The sequence below is a fragment of the Miniopterus schreibersii genome (genome assembly GCF_964146895.1).
Source record: "Miniopterus schreibersii genome assembly, chromosome: 1".
NCBI lineage: Eukaryota > Metazoa > Chordata > Mammalia > Chiroptera > Miniopteridae > Miniopterus > Miniopterus schreibersii.
The window spans coordinates 90,515,430-90,537,497 of record NC_138101.1 but is presented as its reverse complement, the minus strand read 5'-3'; the positions used below and the strand labels follow the sequence as shown (position 1 = coordinate 90,537,497).

At 41.6% G+C, this 22,068-nt stretch overlaps 1 protein-coding gene and 1 long non-coding RNA gene across 2 annotated transcripts in view; both read right to left on the bottom strand.

Annotated features, from left to right (window-relative positions):
* Positions 1–22,068, bottom strand: part of LOC308567816 (putative ankyrin repeat domain-containing protein 26-like protein) — a gene marked incomplete at both ends in the record, with an annotated part of 466,689 nt that overhangs the window by 332,130 nt on the left and 112,491 nt on the right. The gene's annotated exons all lie outside the window — the stretch shown is intronic.
* Positions 3,892–8,095, bottom strand: LOC308557959. Its single transcript, XR_013998913.1, has 3 exons — positions 8,027–8,095; positions 7,203–7,300; positions 3,892–3,939 (listed from the first exon to the last, which is right to left on the bottom strand). It is a non-coding gene; the product is annotated as an uncharacterized lncRNA (long non-coding RNA).

The window sequence follows — 22,068 nt, the reverse complement described above, 5'->3', positions numbered from 1 at the left end:
GAGGCCCAGAGGGGCGAAATGCCTGTTCCCAGGCCACACAGCGGTGGTGCCAGCAGAGCCAGGTGCACCATATGGCAGAGCTGGGGCCTGGTCACAGGCTCTCTGCCCCTTGGCTGGGGTGGGGGCGTGGAGAACGCAGCACACAGCACCGTCTCCTGCAGTTTAGGGATTCGAGCACCCCAAGTCCGCCCACCGGCCAGGTAGACCAGGCCTCCCCCGGTTTGCTGGCTAATGCAGGCCTGGCTGTGCCCTCGGCAGGGCTTTCGGTCAGCTTGTGGCAACCCGGACCCGGGGGTGGGGCCGAACCGAGGCCGGGCGCCCCTGCCAGTGCGGGCTTGCGGCGCGGGGCCAGCATCGTGGTGTCCTGGGCTCTGGGTCCCAGGAATGTGGGCTGGCGCGGCGGGGGCGCTTCCTCCGCCCTCAGGGCGCGCTGCTGCCCCCTCCCCGCCTCCGGACGGGCTGCGCGGGGGCAGGGGCTGCGGCGGAGGCAGCGAGGGGCCGCGGGCTGGGGGCCCTGTCCGACCTGGCGGGAGGAAGTGATCAATATTCCGAGGGGGAGGGGAGCGGAGGGCGGGCACGCTCGCGGCAGCTCCCCAGGGCCCGAGCCGCAGGACGCGCAGGGGAGGCAGCGGAAGGCAGCGGGGGCCGCGGGAGCAGCGGGACCCGGGATCCCTCCGCTGCGCAAGGGGGGTGGGCGCCGCTCGCTCCGCCCCGCTAAGCTCCTGCGCGCCCAGGGACACGACCCTCCCGCGACCGCCTCTCTGGCCCCGCCGTGTGCCTGCGGCCCCTGCCATGTCCCCGGGGAAGCCAGGGGCGGGCGGAGCGGGACCGGGCGGGCCGGCTGCAGGCGGAGGCGGAGGCAGAGGCGGCGGGACTGGGGCGCACGGCAGGGCCCGACTCGCGCGGCGCGGGCTCGTTCCCGGGCGCGCGGGGCATAACGCGGACGGCGCGGGAGGCGCGGCCACCTCGGCGCTCGTCCGGGCTGCGCTGGGCGCTGCCCTGTCGCCTGGGCCAGGTGAGCGCCCGGGCCCCGGGCGGGGTCGGCCTCCCCGGCACCTGCCCGCTGTGCCCGCCTGCGGGGGTGGGGGGTGAGGGCCTGAGTCCTGGAGGACCCCTCCTGGGGGGCTCGCGCGAACCCGCCGACCTTGCCCGCGACCGAGCCCGTTACCCGCCTGCGGGGCTCCAGAGGGCGGGCTGCGGGCTCGGGGAGCCGGTGCCCGGAGCCTCCCCGTGGACGCCCTCGCGGGCTCCAGGCCGCCTCCGACCCCTCGCCTACAGTTTTAAAACTCTAATTCTCACCATAGATTTGAAGTGTCTGGCACATACTACACATCAATGCAAAAGAATAATGACAAGAGTAAGATCCTAGTCTGCTCAGGCTCCTGGTAGGCACTGAATAAAGTATAGGAAATAATAGAAATGACAATGGTAATAAGAAGGTCTTCGAAGGGAGGGACCCAGTTTTTTAAATGTTTGAATTCTGGAACATCAGCATAACACCTAGTACCTAAAAGACATCTGAGAGTGAAATAGCAAACCATTAAGATCAATCAATAACTGAATTTTGAGATTTTCTTTGAAAATTCTGTTTCAAAAAAACACAGGAATAAACCAGGCACAGCTTTCTGATATTATCAGCACCTTCAAAGTCACCACTATTTCATCTTTTCGTTTCTTATAATTTGCAAAACCAACCTACACATGTTCTTGTTCAAAGTCTTAATTTAGGGACCCCTAACAGAATGGCATTATGTGGCATTTATGATGGGTGATGTTACATTCTACATGATTAGAAGCAGAAGGTAATTTCACACATACCAGTCGTGGAATTGGTTATTCTTATTTCTTCTACCAAACATTCCTCTTGATCTATTTGAATAAAAGCACGAAAGAGATAAATGAAACGATGATGTCAGAAAATAATGTGAAATAAGCAACAATTCTATTTATTGAAAATATAACAGAATCCTAATCACTGATAACACGTTCTATAGTATGAAAGTTCCTATAGGATAATGAAACATCACACTGGCAATTTTCTCCAACTAAGGTGGGTTTCATTTCTTTGTACAATAGTTATGAATCTATCAAGTAACTGGGGTAGCGAGAGTAACAGGATAATTCTCAAAGATAGTACAATAGTGTTCTAATGATGACAGAGTTCTATTTCTTTGTTTCTAAACTTTTTCTTAATGTCTTATGACACTACAAACATGGCTCTCCCATGCAAGGTAGTTGTTGACAGGACAAGGTAAAGAATCAAAGTAACTGTATCCAAAATGTAGGCTGAGTTACCCATGGATATTCCAACAAACTCAAAATGTGTGGGAAAAATCTGGTCTTTCCTGTTGAACTGTTGCCCTTCCCTGCTCATCTGATAAAGTCCTATTCTCCATGTCCAATTCACAGGCCAGTGCACACGCTGGAGACCTTTTAATCAACTGTCTTAGATTTCTCTCCCTCTACTAACTGTTTGCGCTTAATCCTCATGAAAGCGTGTGAACTGGACTTCTGTTCTTTCTCTGCTTTATTTTGCTATTGTCAACTGCCCTAGTCAAACATGGGCTCTTAATGGCTTTCACAGGGGGGAAATAACAGCAACTATCGTCGTTCCATCATAAATTAAGATTTTTTTAAGTAAAACAAACGAGAAAGACATACGCCTAGAAAAAGACCTACATTGTAAATGGAATGAATTCTGTAAAATCAGAATAACACTATTTTAAGATATGTGAGAATTAAATAGCAAACCATGAAGTGGACCAATGAGTAACTGAATTTTGAAATTGTATTTGAAAATTCTGGTTCAAAAATACAGAGATAAAAACCAGGGGCAGCTGTCTGATACTATCAGCACCTTCAAGGTTAAAACTCTATTGCATCTTTGTGTTTCCTATTGGTTGTAAAACCAACCTACACAAGTTCTTGATGAAGGTCTACTATGTCCAAGGCTTCCTCATACAGTTCACATCGCACAATGAACTCAGTGCCAGAGCTGGGTAGCTCACTGGCATTTTTGTTAATGTGAAACTTTTTTCTAGTTTTATTATAATTTGTTGAGTCCCAAGTTGAGCTATTTGAATATTTATTATGATTATCTTTAACCAATGGCAACAGAGCGTCTGGTTCTAAGGAAATTACACTGTCATGACAATTATCCAACAAACAGAAGGATCATCTTGTTCTAATGAAGTCAACATGCCTCATTCTGTTTTGACTTCTGAGGAATGAAGTTGATCATAGTGAAACCTTATTGGTATCATATGTAAAATAACCTATGCTTCTCAACTGGCATTGCCTCTCTGACTTCTGTACTATTGGAAGATACTGGTTTAAAAACCAGTATCATTGGGATTGTTTCACTCTGGCTAAATGTTGTAGTTCTTACCGTTTGCTCTTTGTTTTTGGTGCCAGGAAAGTGTTTTTGAGTTTGTAGTTTTAGTGACTTTTTAGTGAGGCAAATCACTATGTAATAACAAGTATTCATTTACTAAGTGTAATCTATTTGCTGTAAACACTAAACAAAACATCTATATTTAACAAGTCCAATTTGTTATGCTGTGATTATTGAGGAAATATACTACATCCTAACTTAAATCTTTTTACTTTTTTATGTAACGATATCATATAGGATATTAGAATTCATGAATAAATGACTTCTTTTAAACAATATTGTTCCAGATTTTAAATCACCTACAATTAAGTGTTTAAATAATACTAGATACTACTTTATTAAGGAAGAAATTAAGGAATACTATACACCTATCTTACACATTGTGGGTTTTTAACTGTTCTTTCTTTATCAGAACTTCCTTACTCTTTATCTATGGTGGGGACACTTAGGGTAATTCACTATCAGAAGTCTTACCATGATCGTTTTTTTCAGAACATTTTACAGATGGCCTTTCTCCTTCATATTCAGTACTTTGTTGTTGATAACTATGTGTAAAGAAATGGTGATAAATAATATTACTGTATTAATATTAAAGCAAAATATTTTCCAAATGTAGTAAATCTTAGAATATTTCAGGTAATATCAGAGCTAATATTCAAACTTTAATTATACCATACACTTCAAATTTGTAAGTTCTACAAACTTTTTATTAGGCACATAACTTAAAAGAAAGTTACATGAAATAGTCATGATTTGAGGGCCATATCTTTCAGTGAATTAATTAGTGTCAGCTTGACATAATGGCAAGTGTCTTCATGTCAGACATCATAGTTCTATAACCATCAGCTGTTTGTTCTCAAACAAGTCACTTTTCTTTGGGTCAGAGTCCTCCTCTACAAAATATGAATCTTACTGCCTTATTGTAGAAGGCTATTAGGATGATTATATGAGATAGTACAGCAAAAAGACATGTTCAGAGAAAGAGTAAGGCAAAGAATAAACCAGTTCATGATCTTTATTTGTTGAAACTATTTTGGAATCCCAAATAAACACCAATGTGGGTTTTTCATAGTTTCTAACATTCAAATATTGCAGTTTTTAGAAAATATTAATTTTGGTTATTAACTGTTCTTTCTTCATGGCTTGTAATTCAGGGTATCTCAACTAGTATATAACTTGCAACAAAATTTATTTACAATTACATTTCTTCATGAAGTCAGATATCAAAATACTCCCCTATTTTTGTAGTTAATCATCCCAACGGCAGAAAACTAGGAGAAGTCACAACCTGGCCTGGACTCCCACTCTCCCTTCTCTACCTACTCAAACTGTGATGAAGCAGATCTTTATGAGACTGATGCGTAATCTCCTTGTCCACCCCCATTTAGCTTGCGAGTTAGAATCCTACTTGTCACTCATGGATACTGATGAGGCACGCATGGGCCCTTAGCAAGTCTCATGCCCAATAACCTACTTTTGATTCAGAGCTTTCTATTGACTGACTTCCAGGTGAGGCATAATTTAAAATATTTTGAAACTGGAGGTAAATTCAAGTCACTTGGGAAAGTGTCATTATTATGGCAAAGATATCACTTGAGGGGACAACTGAAATTATGGAATCTCAGGCAAGTTGGTACCTACTATTCTGGGAAAGGCGATATGGGACCTTCCACTACCTAAACAAAGATGCTCTACAGGATATAAAGCGACCATGGGGTACAGATCTGGTAACAAAGGAGAAAGGAAAGTCTGGTCTTTTCCTGCAGCATTATTTGAACCTCTCTGACAGCTTAGAATGGTCGTTCCATCTAATACCTGCTGGCAGGAAAAAACAAACAAGAAGCTCAAAAGGTAACTCATCTGTGAAGGTCTGGGCTAATATGTGAGCTACACATAGCTGTTTCAGTGTCAGGGGAAGGCTGTGGGTAGCTAAAGCTAGGAAGCCAAGCTGCCAGAACACAGTGCTGGTAATTAGAATAATGGCTGAGCATATAAGCATATGTATGTAAACTATAAAATGCTGTGACTTTCAAGTCCAAGGGTGAATCAACATGAACTCTCAGGAATCTGGATCAGCAAGGACAGCCTGGGAGCAAAGGTCAATTATGACTTAGGACCTGTTTCAATGGCAACTCTGCAGCAATAGAACCAATGGAAACAACAGAGAGATCAGAATGTCCTTTTTACATCTCCATCTGACTTGTGAAAGGAGACTGTCTCCCTTGGACTTAGGGAATCCTTTAGGTTCCTACAAAATTCAAGGGGGAGAGTATAGGAGATAGCCCCCAGCAAATACACATTTTTCTGCTAACATGAACACTTCAAGACCCCAAGTAACTACTTAGAAAAACCAAAGATGTGACTTTATTTGTAACCCCATGCATAGAGGTTCCACTTGGAATGAAATGGATAATGTTAGGATCCTTATCAATAAAGATCTTAAAAATCCTGAAATAAAGAATCTGGCCCATTGCTACTTCAAACTAGTCTAGCCTTTTGCTTGGAGTCTGACTGATGACATAGACTAATTCACTCCCATTCCCAAACTGCCTTAAATCTTACCTGCTCCACAAAAAGTTAACAGTGAAATTATTTTAAACCTCAGTTTCCTGTTAACTAGCATTTTAAAGTAAATATTTACACGATAAAACCACTAGATAGTCTTACACACAATCCCCCTTGAAGGATATATTACTATCCTCCTTGCAATATCCAGAAACATGTTTGGAAATGCTAGGAAACATTCCCAAGGTCATACACCTGGCAAGCAGGAAAGCTGGGCATTAAACCCCATTTTGTGTGAATTGAAGGCCCTTGTCTCTTTTCTTTATCACTCACATATAACTTGCCTCCATTAAAGGAAGCGTTTATTCAATTAAAGTTATCTTTCTCCTTCTACCCATACCAATAAAAACTAAAAACATCAAAATATACTAGAAATGAAAGAGAATAATAACTGATGAGCCCAGACTATATCTGGTAGCAGTTTTCACAGTCACTTAGGGATAACCTAATTATATCAGTGTTCATCAAACAAAGCAATTTAAAGCAAAGGATTATCCAAAACGCAAAATCAACTATTTATATTTAACATGCACCTTTTAAGGAAAACTATATACATAGTAAAGGTTAAAAAAACTGTAAGAGAGACTAAGTCCACTATTGTATCAAGTAAACTATCAGCTAGAGTCCATAAAATACATAATTAATAAAACTAATATGAAACCCCTTTAGCTAATATAAAATAAATGATGAAAAAGGTCACATTGCAAATGACATCAATCAACATTAGAAATAAATATAATCCTCCAGTATACTGCTATTCCAGTTGCCCAGTCAGAGTAATTGTTTTTCTACCTAACTGATTATATGTTCATATTTTTTACTATATAATTATAAGTTAATCTTCTTGTTAATTTAATCTTTCTCATTTGAGTGATTGTTACCACTCTAGATCAATACTAAGGTTTAAAAACAAAAACAGCAGCACACTCTCCCTCTTGGGAGCACTCCTGAGGCTTTCCCTTGCCCCTCTTCACCCTCTCAGGCTTCCATATCCTAAACTCTATGAGACCTCATCAGACTTGCAACCAGGGGAGCAGTGGGCAGTGGAAGCTCACCCTGGGCTAACCCTCTGAACCTGTCTCCAAGGCCCCTTTTCTCTGAGTTTACAGTGAGCCAAAGCAACCCCACCAAGGCTCTCTCCTATTGCTTCTTCTATCCTAAGCCCTTTCTTGTTTCACTGTCCCCAGCTTTAATAAGTGTGCTCTCCAAGTACAAACTAAAAAGGAAGAACAAGCTATTGTACCTTTTTATGTTGTCGACTTTTGCACCTCTGCTTACTAACAACTCTGCCATCTGATGTCTATTTTCACGTTTAGCAAGGGAAAGTGGTGTGTGGCCATCCTGTAGAGCAGTGAAAACAATTTATGATTTATAAAATGACATCTATCCAAACAATATTAAAACGTATAAAAGATCCTCTGAACTTCAACATGTAATATAGAAAGTAAAGAAAAAGGAGCTGCTTTCCTCTCACCCCTGTGCAGTCACTGACTGTTAAAATGCCCTCCACTCCCTTTTCAACAGGTTAACTTCAACATCATTCTCCAGATCCCACTTCAGATATTTATAGTCCTGATTCCAAGACTCTTTGTTCCTATCACAGTACCTATCATGATATGCTGTCCTTCCTTTACTGCCTGGGGACTGCGGCTTCCTCCTCCCACTTCCACTCACCCAGCTCCCCCTGCTGGGCACTAGGTCTCCCCCTCCCACTCGTGCCCAGCAGCACCCATTTCCTAAGCCTCTGCCAGCATAGCAGCGAGTCCCCACCATCACTTCACTCCCCCAGGCCTTCAGTCCTCTGGGCTCTGGGCCTCCCACCCACTGCCAGGCCCTAAGAGGAAGTTGTCCTCCTGGGGTAGAAGGGTAGCTGGGAGACAGAGCTTTGCCCCTTCTGTGGGCACTACATTTCTCCAGCCCTCCCTGACTGGGCTTTGGAGTTGTTGCCATGGTGACAGGGCCTGATAATACTGTGTTCAGTGTATGTGTGTGAGAAAGAAAATGCTTGCAACTAAAGTAAAAATGTGTATTTCAAATATTTTGTAAATAAAGTTATTTGATCTATACCTCATTTTTTGCTTCAATGTCTGCTTTGTGGAAAAGCAGCTTTTCCACTATAGCTTGACTGTAACCAAGGACAGCATAGTGGAGAGCGGTGTTGCCATTGATGTCCATTATATTTGGATTAGCACCACGTTCTAGCAGAATAGCTGCACACTCTTCGTTCTGATATTCTAAAGCCTGTCAGTATTATGCCAAGAAATAGATTATAAATTCTAGGAATTCAACGTAAACACAAGTTTCGCCAATGACTTATAGTTAAATGAGAGAAATTCATTTTTATTCTAAGTGATTACATCAAATCCATCGCATGTTAACATAGTTGGCTAGTACCTACTTGAATCAGAGCCGTCCTGTTTTTAGCGTCAGGGAGGTCCAACAGGCAATTTCTGTCTAGTAGGAGAGTCACCACTTTGGGATGGCCACAGGCACAGGCTACATGCAGGGCAGTCCTATGAAAGTGAGAGGACTCTTTAGGAACTTAGAGGGCACTATTTCAATATACACAATTATTCAGGTAATTATAAACATTTGTCCCTACACCTTCGTTTTCTTCTGGGGACAGTACAATATTTACTAGTTCTTGTTATGCACATTAATGAAGCAGCAGCCTGTCTGAACAGAGGATGACCTGGGCATTCAGCTCAGCTTGAGTCTGATCCTATTTTAACTGTCACTTGTTAGCTATCACTTGACCTTTCTGTGCCTCAATTTCCTCATCAACAAAACGGGGATAAAAATAGTAGTTATCTCACAGGACACCAGTTTGCTTTAATGAGAATCTATGCAAAGCATTTCCTACAGTTCCTAGCACCAAAAAACTGCTCAATAATTGTTAGATAATATTAGTATCACTATTACTATTACTACGACTTTACAAAGACAACATTTCAATTAAGTAAAATGGTATCATTATACCTACTTTGCAGGCGTGTTTTAAGGATCAGAAAGAATACTGAGTATTTCAATGATTCTAAGATGCTTATTCTCTCACATTTTCACATCTCCAACACTGGAATCCAATTTTTAATTCAGAATGTCTTACAACTATAGCTGGCAGCATTGTTTTAAAAAATTCTTATTGATACATAATATACTGGCATCATACCAACCAGGGCACCTTTCCCTGAGTGAATAATGGTCGATACAACAGGCTTCTTGCATTTCTGTTCAAATGGTTGGCATTTAAATAAGTTTTAATTCTTAAAAGCCTTGTGGGGGAAAGAGAACCAAAAGAACAAAACAAGAATTTTTAAAGTAATTCTCACTTTGATTTTCAAGAAAATTTAAACCAATGGACACTCAGGATTTAAATGAAAAGAATGGCTCATTTTGTTCAATATTTAGATTTATAGATTGTATGGAAAGCAAATCTTCCCAATGATCAATATTAGTGTTTAACACTATTATGCATTTTCAAAAGGGCAGGTAAAGGTCATCTTTTACAATTTACTACCTTCAGAAATACTTTTGCTTGAAAGGAGGGAGAATAAGCTTCAACTGTGATAATACTTCAATTTTGAATTTCTCATTTTGGTCATATTGGGCAACATGAAGATTTTAAGGATGAAAGGGGCCTGAGAGATTGAAAACATCCTGAGTAGACTATGTCTGCTGCATAATAGGCATTCAGGTTATATTTCATGTACAAATGGATTGAAAAAATGGATAAACATAGTGGGAGAGTTCAATATTTTTAAAGGAAACTTTTATAAAGTAAAATGATACTTCTGCAATAGTAATAATCACTGATATTTGCTTTATTTAACGAAAAAAGCCAGTTTGAGAAAAACAAATATCACATGATATCACTTATATGTGGAATCTAATGAACAAAAATAAACTGACTAACAAAATAGGTTGAGAGGTATGGATGCATGAAATAGAATAACAGATCTCATCTCGGGGGTGAGGGTGTGAGACAGGAAGAGATTAACCAAAGGACATAGATGCATACATGCAGGACCCATGGACACAGACAATAGTATGGGGACGGCCGTGGGTGGGGTGGGGGCTGGTGGGTCAAAGAGAAAGAAAATGGAAGATATCTGTAATACTGTCAACAACAACAAAAATTTTAACTTTTAAAAAATTATTTTTTTATGTTTGTTTTTAATTGATTTTCAAGAGAGAGGAAAAGAGAGAGAGCAAGAGAGAAACATCCATAAGCTGCTCCTTGTAGGCATCCCGACCTGGGATGGAAACCTGGGTATGTGCCCTGACCGGGAACTGCACCAGTGGCCTTTCAGTGTATGGGAGGGCTATGGCGATGAAGCTCCAACCAACTGAGCCACACTGGCCAGGGCATAGTTTTTTTATCTTTTATTTTCATAAGGACACAACTAAAATGATTAATCTATAATCATTTACATATTGTATGTAATAAAGCCATATAAAGTAAAATATATATGTGTAGTTATATGCATACACTCTAAAGGCAGATAAGAAAGAGCCCCAGTGTCCATCAGTAGGTGAGTGGATAAAAAAGCTGTGGTACATTTACACAATGGAATAGTATAGAACTGTAAAAATGGAGGAACTCTTACCCTTTGTGACAGCATGGGTGGACCTGGAGAGTATTATGCTAAGCAAAACGGGCCAGAGAAACACAAATACCATATGCTCTCACTTATATGTGGGATCTAATGAACAAAATAAACTGACAGACAAAATAGGACCAGAGGCATGGATACATGGAACAAACAGAAGGAGGGGGTTGGGAGGAACTGAAGGAGATTAGCCAAAGAACATATATGTGCATATATGGATAGCTCATGGCCACAGACTACAATGTGTTGAAGGCCGAAGGGGCCTGGGTGGAGGGGCATCAAATGGGGAGAAATGGATGACATCTGTTATAGTGTCAACAATTTAAATATATATATTTCCTTTACTTCTGAAGAGGTTAAAAGTTGTCAAGAGATACCAATCCTCCAAAAGTCTTCAGAAGAAGAACAAAATAGAAAGTGAGAAATAATTTTATCTCTGCAAGATTCATATTATTGCTCTTCCCCAGAATGATTTCATTCATAATAATATTTCCTAGAATTTCTGTACCTGATCATTGCAGAAATCAGATGTTTTAAAAAATACTCATTGAGAATGATCAGAAATAAATTTTATTACATTTTGCACATATTTTCAGCTAACCTAAGATGATAGTCTGTTTGTGTGTATGTATAATCAAACTGATTTTTTTTCATAATACCTTGCTATTTTAAGCAGTGCTGAGAAAAACAAATTATATGTAATTTATCTAATTATTTCATCAAGATATTTTAGTATAAATAGAATTGATGGGTATAGGATACATCCCCCCCCCCACACACACACACATTTTAAACGTGGCACTCAGCACCAAATTGCCTATTTCAAAAGTCAGAAGCAACTTAAACTTTAAGCAGCAGTATAAGGACAGTCCCTGGTCATCTTCACAAACTCTGTGGATGGAAAACATTATTTTACTCCTCTTTTAACATAAATTCCTTTTTTTAGCAGGGGCACTAAATATTTTTTCTTTTGTCCATTGGTCACTTGTACATAAGCAAAAAGTTCTTTGTCCACTTTCAGATTTGTTTTTTCTTGTTGATTTCAAAGAATTCTCTGTAAAATTAACATACACTTTTTCTCTGATACACAGACATTGTAAATATTTTGCAAGTATGTTTTCTTCTATTTTGCTAATATTGTCTGATAGACAGAGGGTTTGAATTTTTTATATTGCTCAAGCAACCTCCAGAAATCTTGCTTTGGAGTCTTTGCCACCACCAACAAAAGTGTATAAGTGGGAATTTGTGTTTTCTTCTGGTACTTTTCTCATTTTGTGTATTTAAAAAATTCAATCTTGAATTTACTTGGAGGAGATAAAAATCTAGTTCGTTTTCTCCAAATACTTAACAGGTATTTCTCCACCCTTTGAATTTGACCTTTTCCTACAAACATGAAATGTCACCAGTAGCAAGATCTAAAGTCTTACATATATTTGGGTGTTTGAGCATTTTCCCTTCTGTCCCAATCATTTATGTGTCTTTTCAGCTACTAGTAAGCAAACAGTTTGTGGAAATTTATAGCACATGTTGATATCTAGAAGGGCAAACCTTTGCTACACAAATTTTTTCTTAATTTCATGACAATAATGAAAGATAACCAACGTAATTCAAAAATTTTAAAACCATACTTATTTGGTTTGTAAAACTGATAAACATAAAAAGAGCACACATTTTGAGAAACTGAGTCTTCCTAGTCAAGGGCACTGCCATCTTCCCACCTGAAAGTGCCTTCTGAGGTCCCTCAGTAAGGAACGTAGGTGTGCCCCGAGATAAACGGTTATTGGGTTTTATCTAAAGAACTTTGAGCCCAGAAGTTGCTCTATCATGGGAATACAGTGTGAACATCAATATAAAATGCTGTATACACTTAATTTCGTTTCCATTATTGATATGTGGTTAAATCGCTTAAAAATTGTCAGTAGAGTGTGTGTAGGAGGAGTTACGAGCGGGTCCTTGTGCTTGTGTCTGTGCTGCTCACGGAGTGGCCCGAGCGCTGGGCCCGGCAGGTCCCCGGGAGGCGCTGCGGCTCCGCGGGAGGCGGGACAGCGGGCGGGGCAGGCGGCCTGCGCTCCCCCTGAGCCGGGCAGGGGGGCTCCTCCCGGGCCCACCCGCCTCCTCCCGGGGACCCCGGGCCCCAGCCTCGCAGTCCCTGTTACCTGCTGATCCTGTCTCTGTCATTCAAGCCGCTTTTCCCGAAAAACAGAGCTTGCTTCACTCTCCACACGCTGCCGGCCCTGGCCGCTCTGTGGATCGCTCCCATGTCGCTGTCTCGAGAGCCGGGCCTTCCGCCTCCAAAGATGCGCCCCCTCTGGCGTGGGGGGTGACCCAAGGGGGCCAGGGTCGAACGCCTCCGAAAACCAAACATTATTGCAGAGGCTTCGGGCTTCTGGGAAGCCCCACCTTCCCCTCCGCTTTTCGCACCTCCCGTGCCCAATACTCTCTCTGTCTGTCTGTCTCTGTCTCTGTCTGTCTCTGTCTCTCTCTTTCTGTCTCTGTCTCTCTCTCTCTCTGTCTCTCTCTCTGTCTCTGTCTCTCTCTCTGTGTCTGTCTCTCTCTGTCTCTGTCTGTCTCTCTCTGTCTGTCTCTCTCTGTCTCTGTCTCTCTCTGTCTCTGTCTCTCTCTCTGTCTCTCTGTGTCTGTCTCTCTCTGTCTCTCTCTCTGTCTCTCTCTCTCTGTCTCTGTCTCTCTCTGTGTCTGTCTCTCTCTGTCTCTGTCTCTGTCTCTGTCTCTGTCTCTGTCTCTCTCTGTCTCTGTCTCTCTCTCTCTCTGTCTCTCTCTCTCTCTGTCTCTCTCTCTCTCTGTCTCTCTCTCTCTCTCTGTCTCTGTCTCTCTCTCTCTCTGTCTCTCTCTCTCTCTGTCTCTGTCTCTCTCTGTCTCTGTCTCTGTCTCTCTCTCTCTCTCTCTCTCTCTCTGTCTCTGTTTCTGTCTCTGTCTCTGTCTCTCGCCAACAGCCCGCCGCCACAAGGTTCAAGCAGAGCCTTGGGCAGTTGAGGGCTTAGAATCTCCAGGCCCAGAATCACGGTAACCAAGCAACGCCGCTGACATCACTGCGCATGCGCACAGAGACCTACAGCCCAGGGTGCTCCAGCCCACGTGGGCCGCTCAAGCGTCGCAAATCTCAGAGATTGCCCATGGCGGGTTTGGGGTTCTGTTCAAACATCCCTGGGAGTTAGCTGTTTCCTGACGCTTGCAAAAGTTATTCACCGCAGTGAAAAAGCAGTCTTTGATCTTCTCACATTGATGTTTCCCTCTCTCTCCCTCTCCTTCTCCCTCCCTTCCACTGTTTCTAAAAATCAATGGAAAAATATCCTCGGGTGAGGGTTAAGTAACAAACAAGCAAACAAACAAAGAACAAAGTCTGTGAGAAAGATGACAAAACACAAACTGAAAAATTGAGCTCTAGATGCTAGGGAGGAAGGACAATGAGTGCAAATGGGAATCATACATAGGCCAGCGATCTTTTCTTTGTTAACTGAGTGGTAGGTGCATGTATGTTTGTTAGATTAGCTCTACATTTTTGTAGCCCTGAAAATTCAGTAATAAGACAAAGGAAAAACTTGAACAAGGTGCCTATCAGCTGGCTCCAGCGATAGGCCTGGGGGTGGCAGGAAAGGTGCTGCAGCCAGCCAGCTTGTCACACATTCACTCACTCATCAGACAGAGTTTGTCTTATTTTTTAGAGTGTTACTGACATTTTTAAAACCGAAAGGCTGTTTTCTGGGAGGAAAAACTCAATTTTCAGAGCAATACCAACTTCTCTCGACTTTGTTGTTTTATGTATAGGAAAAAAAACCACTAAAGAATTTGTGAGGGGATTCATCTGCCCATTGAAATTTTAAGACCTGGAGAGAAAATATTAGCAGAATACCTTCAGAATCTCAGATGAGAAGAATTAAAGATAAATGCCCAAAGAATGCATGTTTAGACAATATATTTACTCAAGGCACAAAATTTTTAAAGGATTTGAAAAAGCAGAGATTTAGAGTCTTAGTTGGTACCTACTTAGAACTAGGTTAAGAGATCTGGGTTTTCCTCTCAACCCTTTTCTAAGACAAGGAGTTTTGGATCAATGTCCCAGAAAGCAACAATTTCGAAAATTGACCAAAAAGACAGTGTAGTAGTGCCATCTACTGAGCTCTCGATAACTTTACACAGAAACTTGGGAAATGTCCCAAGGTATAGCAAAAGTAGGCTGAAGTTAAGCATAAAATATAAAAGCACACTGCCTCAGGAAAACTTTTATAAATGATGTACTTATTTTATCCTTTAAAACTAATTAAAGTAGCAAAGTAGAACATGTAACAGCAATGCTATAAAAGTATTTCAGAAGGTGAGGTTTGGTTTTGTTGTTTACAAATTACATTATTTACAAGAAGTCTTAAGATGCCTTTTACTTCAGAATGGTGTGGCATAAGGTGGGATTTAGGGGGCTCGGGAGGCCGTGGGCTGGAAAGGGCTTAACAATCAGCCCTCGGGGAGGGGAGGAGCCCGGGTGTGTAGCCTTTGCCTAGTTCTGTGGTGTAAATTCTCCCAGTGGGGCCGCCTCCTTGTGGAGCCCTCTGAGGAGCCAGCGAGCCCCTTGGCTCCTGGAAGCTGCTGCAAGTGCTCAGGATGCAGCCACTGGGCCCTGACTTTACCACTAAGCGGATACTGAAAATGCAAATCCCATCGCCTCTCCACACCTGAATTTTTCCATCTCTTAAAAGGATGCCGCGTCACCCCTAAAATGTTTTTCATCTTAAATTATAGAACATTAAAGAAAGCGAAGGACTGCTCATTAAGCGAAGACTGGGGGAGCGGCCGCAGCACCATGGCAGCCAAGGCCCCGTGGGGAGGCCGCGGGAGCCTCCCTGCAGCCCCGCCCCCCGAGCCGCCTTTGGAAATCATCTTGTCTCTGCCCAGCGGGGAACAGAGGCCGCTGCTGCTGCGGACTTGGTTCCTTTTAAGGGTGAGAGGCGGGGTCATGTTCGGAGTTAGAAATGAGAATAGGAGCCACTTGGTGAGGAAATTTGTGTGTGTGTGTGTTTATTTTGGTTTAAAATATTACAGATGTCCCTTTTTCTCCCCAATGACCCACTCCACCCCTTCCCACCCCCTCCCCAGTCCCTCTCCCCACCATTGTCCCTGTCCTTGGGTTGTGCATATATGCGTATGAAATCTTTGGTTAATCTGGTGAGGAAATTTTAAATTCTTCCTGGAAAGACTGTCCTATTCCTTCTATTTACTGAGCCAAATCAAGAGAGACATCAAATAATGCTCAAAGCCCAGCCCCAGCTCTCCAAGGCTAAAGTGGAGCCTGGCCTGGCCAGTCATTGCAAAACGGCATCTCCAACAGCAGAATTAGAACAGGGCCTGGGAAGAAAGGGAGGCCCCAGCGGGGATGCTCAGTGAGCTGAGCTCCCTCAGCGTCAGGCCTGGCTCCACCTCACAGTCAGGAACAGGCAGGAAAAGGCGTGGACCTCGAGGTTCTCACAAGCACGAGGAAGGGGTTAGCGTGTCTTAGACTGACACAGGAATCCTAGGAAAATTGTCGGAAAGCCTTGCGGCTGATCTTGAAGTTCAGCAATAGGTGAGACCGAAAATCTGTTTATCCATTCTATTTTTTATTGTTTCGTTGTTTCCAGTTTGGAGTTATGACAAATAATCTGCTGTGAGCATCCTTGCTCTTATGTTGCTTATGTTGCTCAATGTGCGCATTTTGGCTGCTCCCAGCCCTGAAGTAGAATCGCTAAGTCACAGGCAGAGCGACCATACGGGGAGGGGGGGGGGGGGCAAAAGGAGGTTTACAGTTGTTTGTATGAAAATAATACAATAATTAATAAATAATAATCGCAGAATAAGCTGTGTTTCACGTAATGACAACTGTAAACTTACCTTTGCCCCACCCTGTATATTTTAGTCATCCAATCAGACACTTTTGAGAGTGAAGAATTACATTAAAAATAATAAAACTTTATTTATTGACCACAAAATTGGCTTAGTAAATTGATAGACCTAGACAAAGATTTTCAAAACTGATTTTCAAAAATAAAATCCCTTCTGAAATGATAAAATAGCATATATCCATGTACATTAAAGTAAAATTCTAAAAAAACCACATTTTTAATCTAAAACAGGATAACTATTCTTGGTACATATTCACAAAAATAGAGTTTTAGGCAGATCTAGTATTTTTTCTGAAGAACATATATTTTAATGTGGTCTTATTAATATGTTTTGTAAAACTGCTTGCAAGATTTCACCAAAGTTGTATTTTATGCTAAATAAATTTGGTGGTTGACGCTTCCAACAGACTCTACTCCATAGAATGTGTTTTTAATACAAATATTCTCTCTACAGATTCTGAGGTACCTAATAAGCTCAGAGCAAAGTCTGCTAAAGGAGAAATCATCTCAACTCTAGTTTTTGTCATTTTGAAATACGTAAGCATTTATGCTCAGTATTTTCCACATATACTGTCTTTGTGTTTCTATTCAGAATACTTTTCTTCAGGAAATATTTTAATAAGCAAAGCTATAAAGTAAGTTGACTATTCAGATTTTTTCAATTTTTTTGTGACATGTATTTACAGCAAAATTATAGGCCTTCTCAATTTCATTCCTTTCTAGTTAGAATATAAATATATCCAATTAAAATTAAGAACTCTATTAAAAATGTCAGTATGTTTCATAGTACAATATAAAAGTTAGATCTGGTACATGTGAGTTGTCCTCATTTAATTTGTTCAGTCCCCACCCCTGCTTACTCTTATGGACATATTTCAATGCCTTTCCGGTTACATTCTTGGTTTTCAGTAATTAAAATTGCTAAAAGTTTCAAAAGCTGCAGTAGTTTGGTGCTCAATTTTTTAATGTACATTCATAATGTTGAGCAAACTATTTCCAGAACTTTCTCACCATCCCAAATAGAAACTCTGCACCCATTAAACAATAAGTTTCCAACTTCCCCTCACCCTTCTGACTGGTAACCTCCATCCTACTTTCTGTCTCTATGAATTTGCCTATTCTAGGTACCTCATATTAGTGGAATCATATAATATTTGTTCTTTGTGTTTGGTTTATTTATTAGCTCAATGCTAAACTAATGTTTTCAAGGTTAATCCATGTCTAGCACGTATCAGAATTTCATTCTTTTTTAATGCTGCTATGAGCATTAGGGTACAAGTATTTATTTGAGTCCCTGCTTGCAATTCTTTTGGATATAGACCTAGAAGTGGAATTGCTGGGTCCTACAGTAACTGTGTATTTAATGTTTTTGAGAGATCACCATACTGTTCTCTACAATGGCTACACCATTTTCCATTCCCACTAGCAATGCAAAGGGTTCCCGGTTGGGGGCGTGCAGGAGGCAGCCGATCAATGACGGCTCTCTCATCATTGATGTTTCTATTTCTCTCTCCCTCTCCTTTCCTCTTTCTGAAATAAATAAAGGCATGTTAAAAAAATATATTCCTTTAGCAAAAGTATAAATAAGGTTCAGGCATATTAATATTGGAACTGCCCAGCGGGCATGGCTCAGCGGTTGTATGATCCAGGAGATTGCAGTTTGATTCCTGGTCAGGACATATGCCGGTTTGCAGGCTCAATCCCTGGTGGGGGCAGCTGATGAATGACTCTCTCATCATTGATGTTTCTATCCCTTCCTCTCTCTGAAATCAATAAAGATATATTTAAAGGTAAATCAATAAAGTGTTACACCCTCTCACCCAACTCTTTAAAAAAAAAAAAAAAGATTAGAACTATTTCCCCTGTGTTCAGACATGTTGCTGGGCAGAGAAGTTAACCAGAATTTATAACATTAAATAATATCACTGCCTTACAAATCAACATTTGAGACACAAAATGCATTTGTAAAACCAAGGACTCATATTTAAACATAAAATCAGAACTTTCAAGAGTTATGAAATTATTTTTTTTTTTTACCTCTTCTTCCCTTTTTGAAGAAAACCATCAGTTTTCACCTAAGACATCCCCAACAGGAAAGTTAGGAGTTTGAGCTGACTTTTATTTCTTCTTTTTTTTAAAAATTTACTTTTTGAAGATTTCAGAAGACTACAACTATAAAATATTTGCTAAATTTTCATGAAACTTTATAGACCAGTGAATTTCCTTTTCCCCATAGACGCCTCCATCTCTTTAAGAAGGTGAGAAGCGAACACCAGCAGCCAATGCAGCCGAGGTTAAGACTCATCAGAGGGGAAGTTCAGACATCTATAGGGCAATACAGTCCATTCAACCCTTTCATTTTATCAGAAAGTGGTCTCCTAAGGCTGCATCTAAACTTCTTGTGCTATTTGTCCAGACAGACCACCTCCTCACCCCCATTTCCAAGTTTATGGGGCTTTGTAATGAAGAGGAGTGCTAGTGGGAGAGACCCTTGTTTAATAATTAAACAGGATTAGGGCATCAAGAAAAATGTCCTGGCAGCAGAAAGCTTTGGGTCAAGAGCCTCAAAATTAAACAGAGAGGAAATAAAGTGGAAGGAAAAGAAAATAATAAGAAAGTGCCACTCAAAGAGTTAGGGCCTCCAGCCCCAGGAAGCTTTCCTCCGTTTTCAGCTGCAGAAGGGCCACAAGAGTTCAATTAATGCTAATTACCTTCTCCTTTTTCTCCATTATTTTCCCGTCCCCACCCCTCAGCTCTTTAAGTTTTCTTTGGGGAAAAAAACAAAACACGACACCCCAAACTTTCTATTTTCTGCCTTGCTGGACTGGCGTTCCCCTCGAAGTCTTGGAAGACTGACCCAGTCGTCACAAATAAACACTTTTTCCTGTTAAAACATGGAAGCTCGCTTTCCCATTCTCCTCGAGCTTTCTTTGTCTATATGCAATTAATTCTTTTTTTTTTTTAATAATTTTTATTTTTGTTTAAAGTATTACAGATGTCCCTTTTTCTCCCCAATGACCCATTCCCCCCCCGTTCCTTCCCCCTCCCCAGTCACTCTCCCCACCATTGTCCCTGTCCTTGGGTTGTGCATATATGCATATAAATTCTTTGGTTACTCTCTGCCCCTCCATCCCCCTGCCCCTCTCCATCCCGCTGACATTTAGGCCTGTTCCATTAGAGCAGAGGAGTATTTTAGGCCTGTTCCATTAACACATATGCAATTAATTCAATGGCCAGCAAAGGGTTGTGATAATGGAACAGGCCTAAAATACTCCTCCGAGCTACCAGATTCTTGGTGAGCCACTAGCTTCTAAATATTCTTCCCAAGAGCCAGGACACAGGGCTGTGTCCCGGACTCCTTTGGTCACTGTGGGGCGTGCAGAGGAGCACAGTCACACGGGCATCTGCAATTACACCACCATAGAGTCCCTCTGTGGCTGATGGACACTTGCACTGTCTCACACGAAGCAGACACTCATTCACTGAATTACCTCCTTAGTAAGATGCTGCTCCTGGCTGAGAACCTGAATGAGAGAGAGGAGGTTGTAGGAAGAAGAGGAAGATGAAGAAGGATGCCTTTGGAAGAAGGATCCTGTTGGAAAGCCACCGAGGTTGACCTATGGGTGCGGAGCCACAAATAGAGGAGAAAGTGCTGGAGTCAGGGTTAAAAGAAACACAGCAATTCCTTTTGAAGAATTTCTTCACCTCTTTCTTTTTCAAATGGATGGCAAAATGAGTTCTGAAAAAAATGCCAAGCCCTTATAATTTCTACGTATGGCTGCATTTTTTCTAACTTTAGTAAGAGCAGCAGCAAACAAAAGTGGGAATGTCCAGGAACACACTTCCTGATCTGTATAAACCTCATAAAAAGTTGTTCACAGGCAGCTTTTCACTCAGGGACCGGTGGTGGGTGAGGGACAGGGGACAAGAGAAAGGGGAGAGGGAGGAAAATGCCTCTTGAAGTAAATTCAGACAATTAAAATTCCATCCCAGGGGCACCAGCCTCAGGAAAGATTTCAATAGAATAATCTTGGGCTAAGGAACCTTGACGCAGAGCCTGTGAAATCAAGGTCCCTGGAAAATTCAGGCAGGGAAAGTTCTATATGTGGCATCACTGCTTTTGGCAGGGAACTTGCAAATTAACATCAAATGCTGCACAGTCATGCAACTTCTAAGCAATTTCCAGTAAGTACAGTCATAATTCATCTTAGTCAAACTGTGAGATTTTCAAAAGTTCTAGAAGAAAATAACACTTCTAATTTCCATTGTTCTGCAGACACTCCCACTCAGGCACTGATTTCCCCCCCACAGTTACTAGGTGGAAGTCTGCTTATTGAAACATGGTAAGCCATGAACTTTTATTCCAGTAAAGGAGAAGTGTGATTATTTAATTCTTACATAACTCTGGGCAGGTGATACACAAGTGCACTTGTTTGTGTGATTTAGCAGAATTTGTCCTTTTTTAGCCTCCCATCTGAGGAACTGGAAAACATCCACCCCATGAAAGAATGCACATGGGGGTCCCAGCTCTCCTCTTGGCATGGAGACTGGCTTGCAGGTTGAAGGTGCACTGTGCAAAGTATTCAACTTGTTTCTGTTTCTAAATAGCATCTGCAAAATGGGGAGGAGGGCTTCTGAAACTATTTATACAAGCCTCGATGTTGCTATAACGGTATAGAAACTTCCCCTAAAGTGCTATGTCATCTACAAAAATGTTATTATACACACAATAATAACAATCATTATACCTGAGCACCTATAGTCATGATTGTGACCCAAACTTGATCAGACTAATCATTTAGTGTTTACTAAGACTACTCCCACTCTGAAAAGTTCTAGAACTCTATACTAGGATCACAAAACACCAGTGTCTTGAGTAAATAGTAAAGCTTATAAAAAAGTGATACAGAACAGGGTTTTATGTTTTTGTGTGTTTTTTAACATTTTATTTAGAAATAATTATGGACTCATGAGAAGTTACAAAAAATAGCACAGAGGGGTTCCTTACACCCTGCACCCATCTCCTCCCAATGGTAACATCTTATATGTTAGCAAAGCCAGGAAATTGACATAGGCACAATTCCACTCACTAGATACTATTAACTAGACCAGAACCATATAGGGAGTAGAACAGGTTTTTAAAACCATTTGGACAGCTGGAGATAACTTGAATCATTTGCATGAAATTTATCCTTCGGATACATGGTATAGAGAGTTGAGTTCACTGTCATCAGACCTAGATATTTGGGCAAATTATTTTTCACTGACCCTCTGTTTATCTGTAGGATAGTAATAATAATACTATCCAAGTAAACTGGCTTGAGGAAACATCTCCAGTCCAATGAGAGTGGCATATTTTAGAAATCCCAACTCTAATAGTGTCCTTCATTCCCTCATGAGGCCTTATGCTTCAGTTTTCAGGATTTTGTAGGAGTCCCAGGTGATTGCCTCAAAATCAACCTGGTTCTTGATTCATACCACCCCCTACCCCCGAGGCTGCGCCTGTCTCTTGGCAAAGGCACATCAACATATTTGAAGTGAGACATTTCAACTCCAGGGTGGGCTTAATGCCACTTCTCTTAGAAACAGCTCCCTAGGCCAAGAAAGTGGCCTG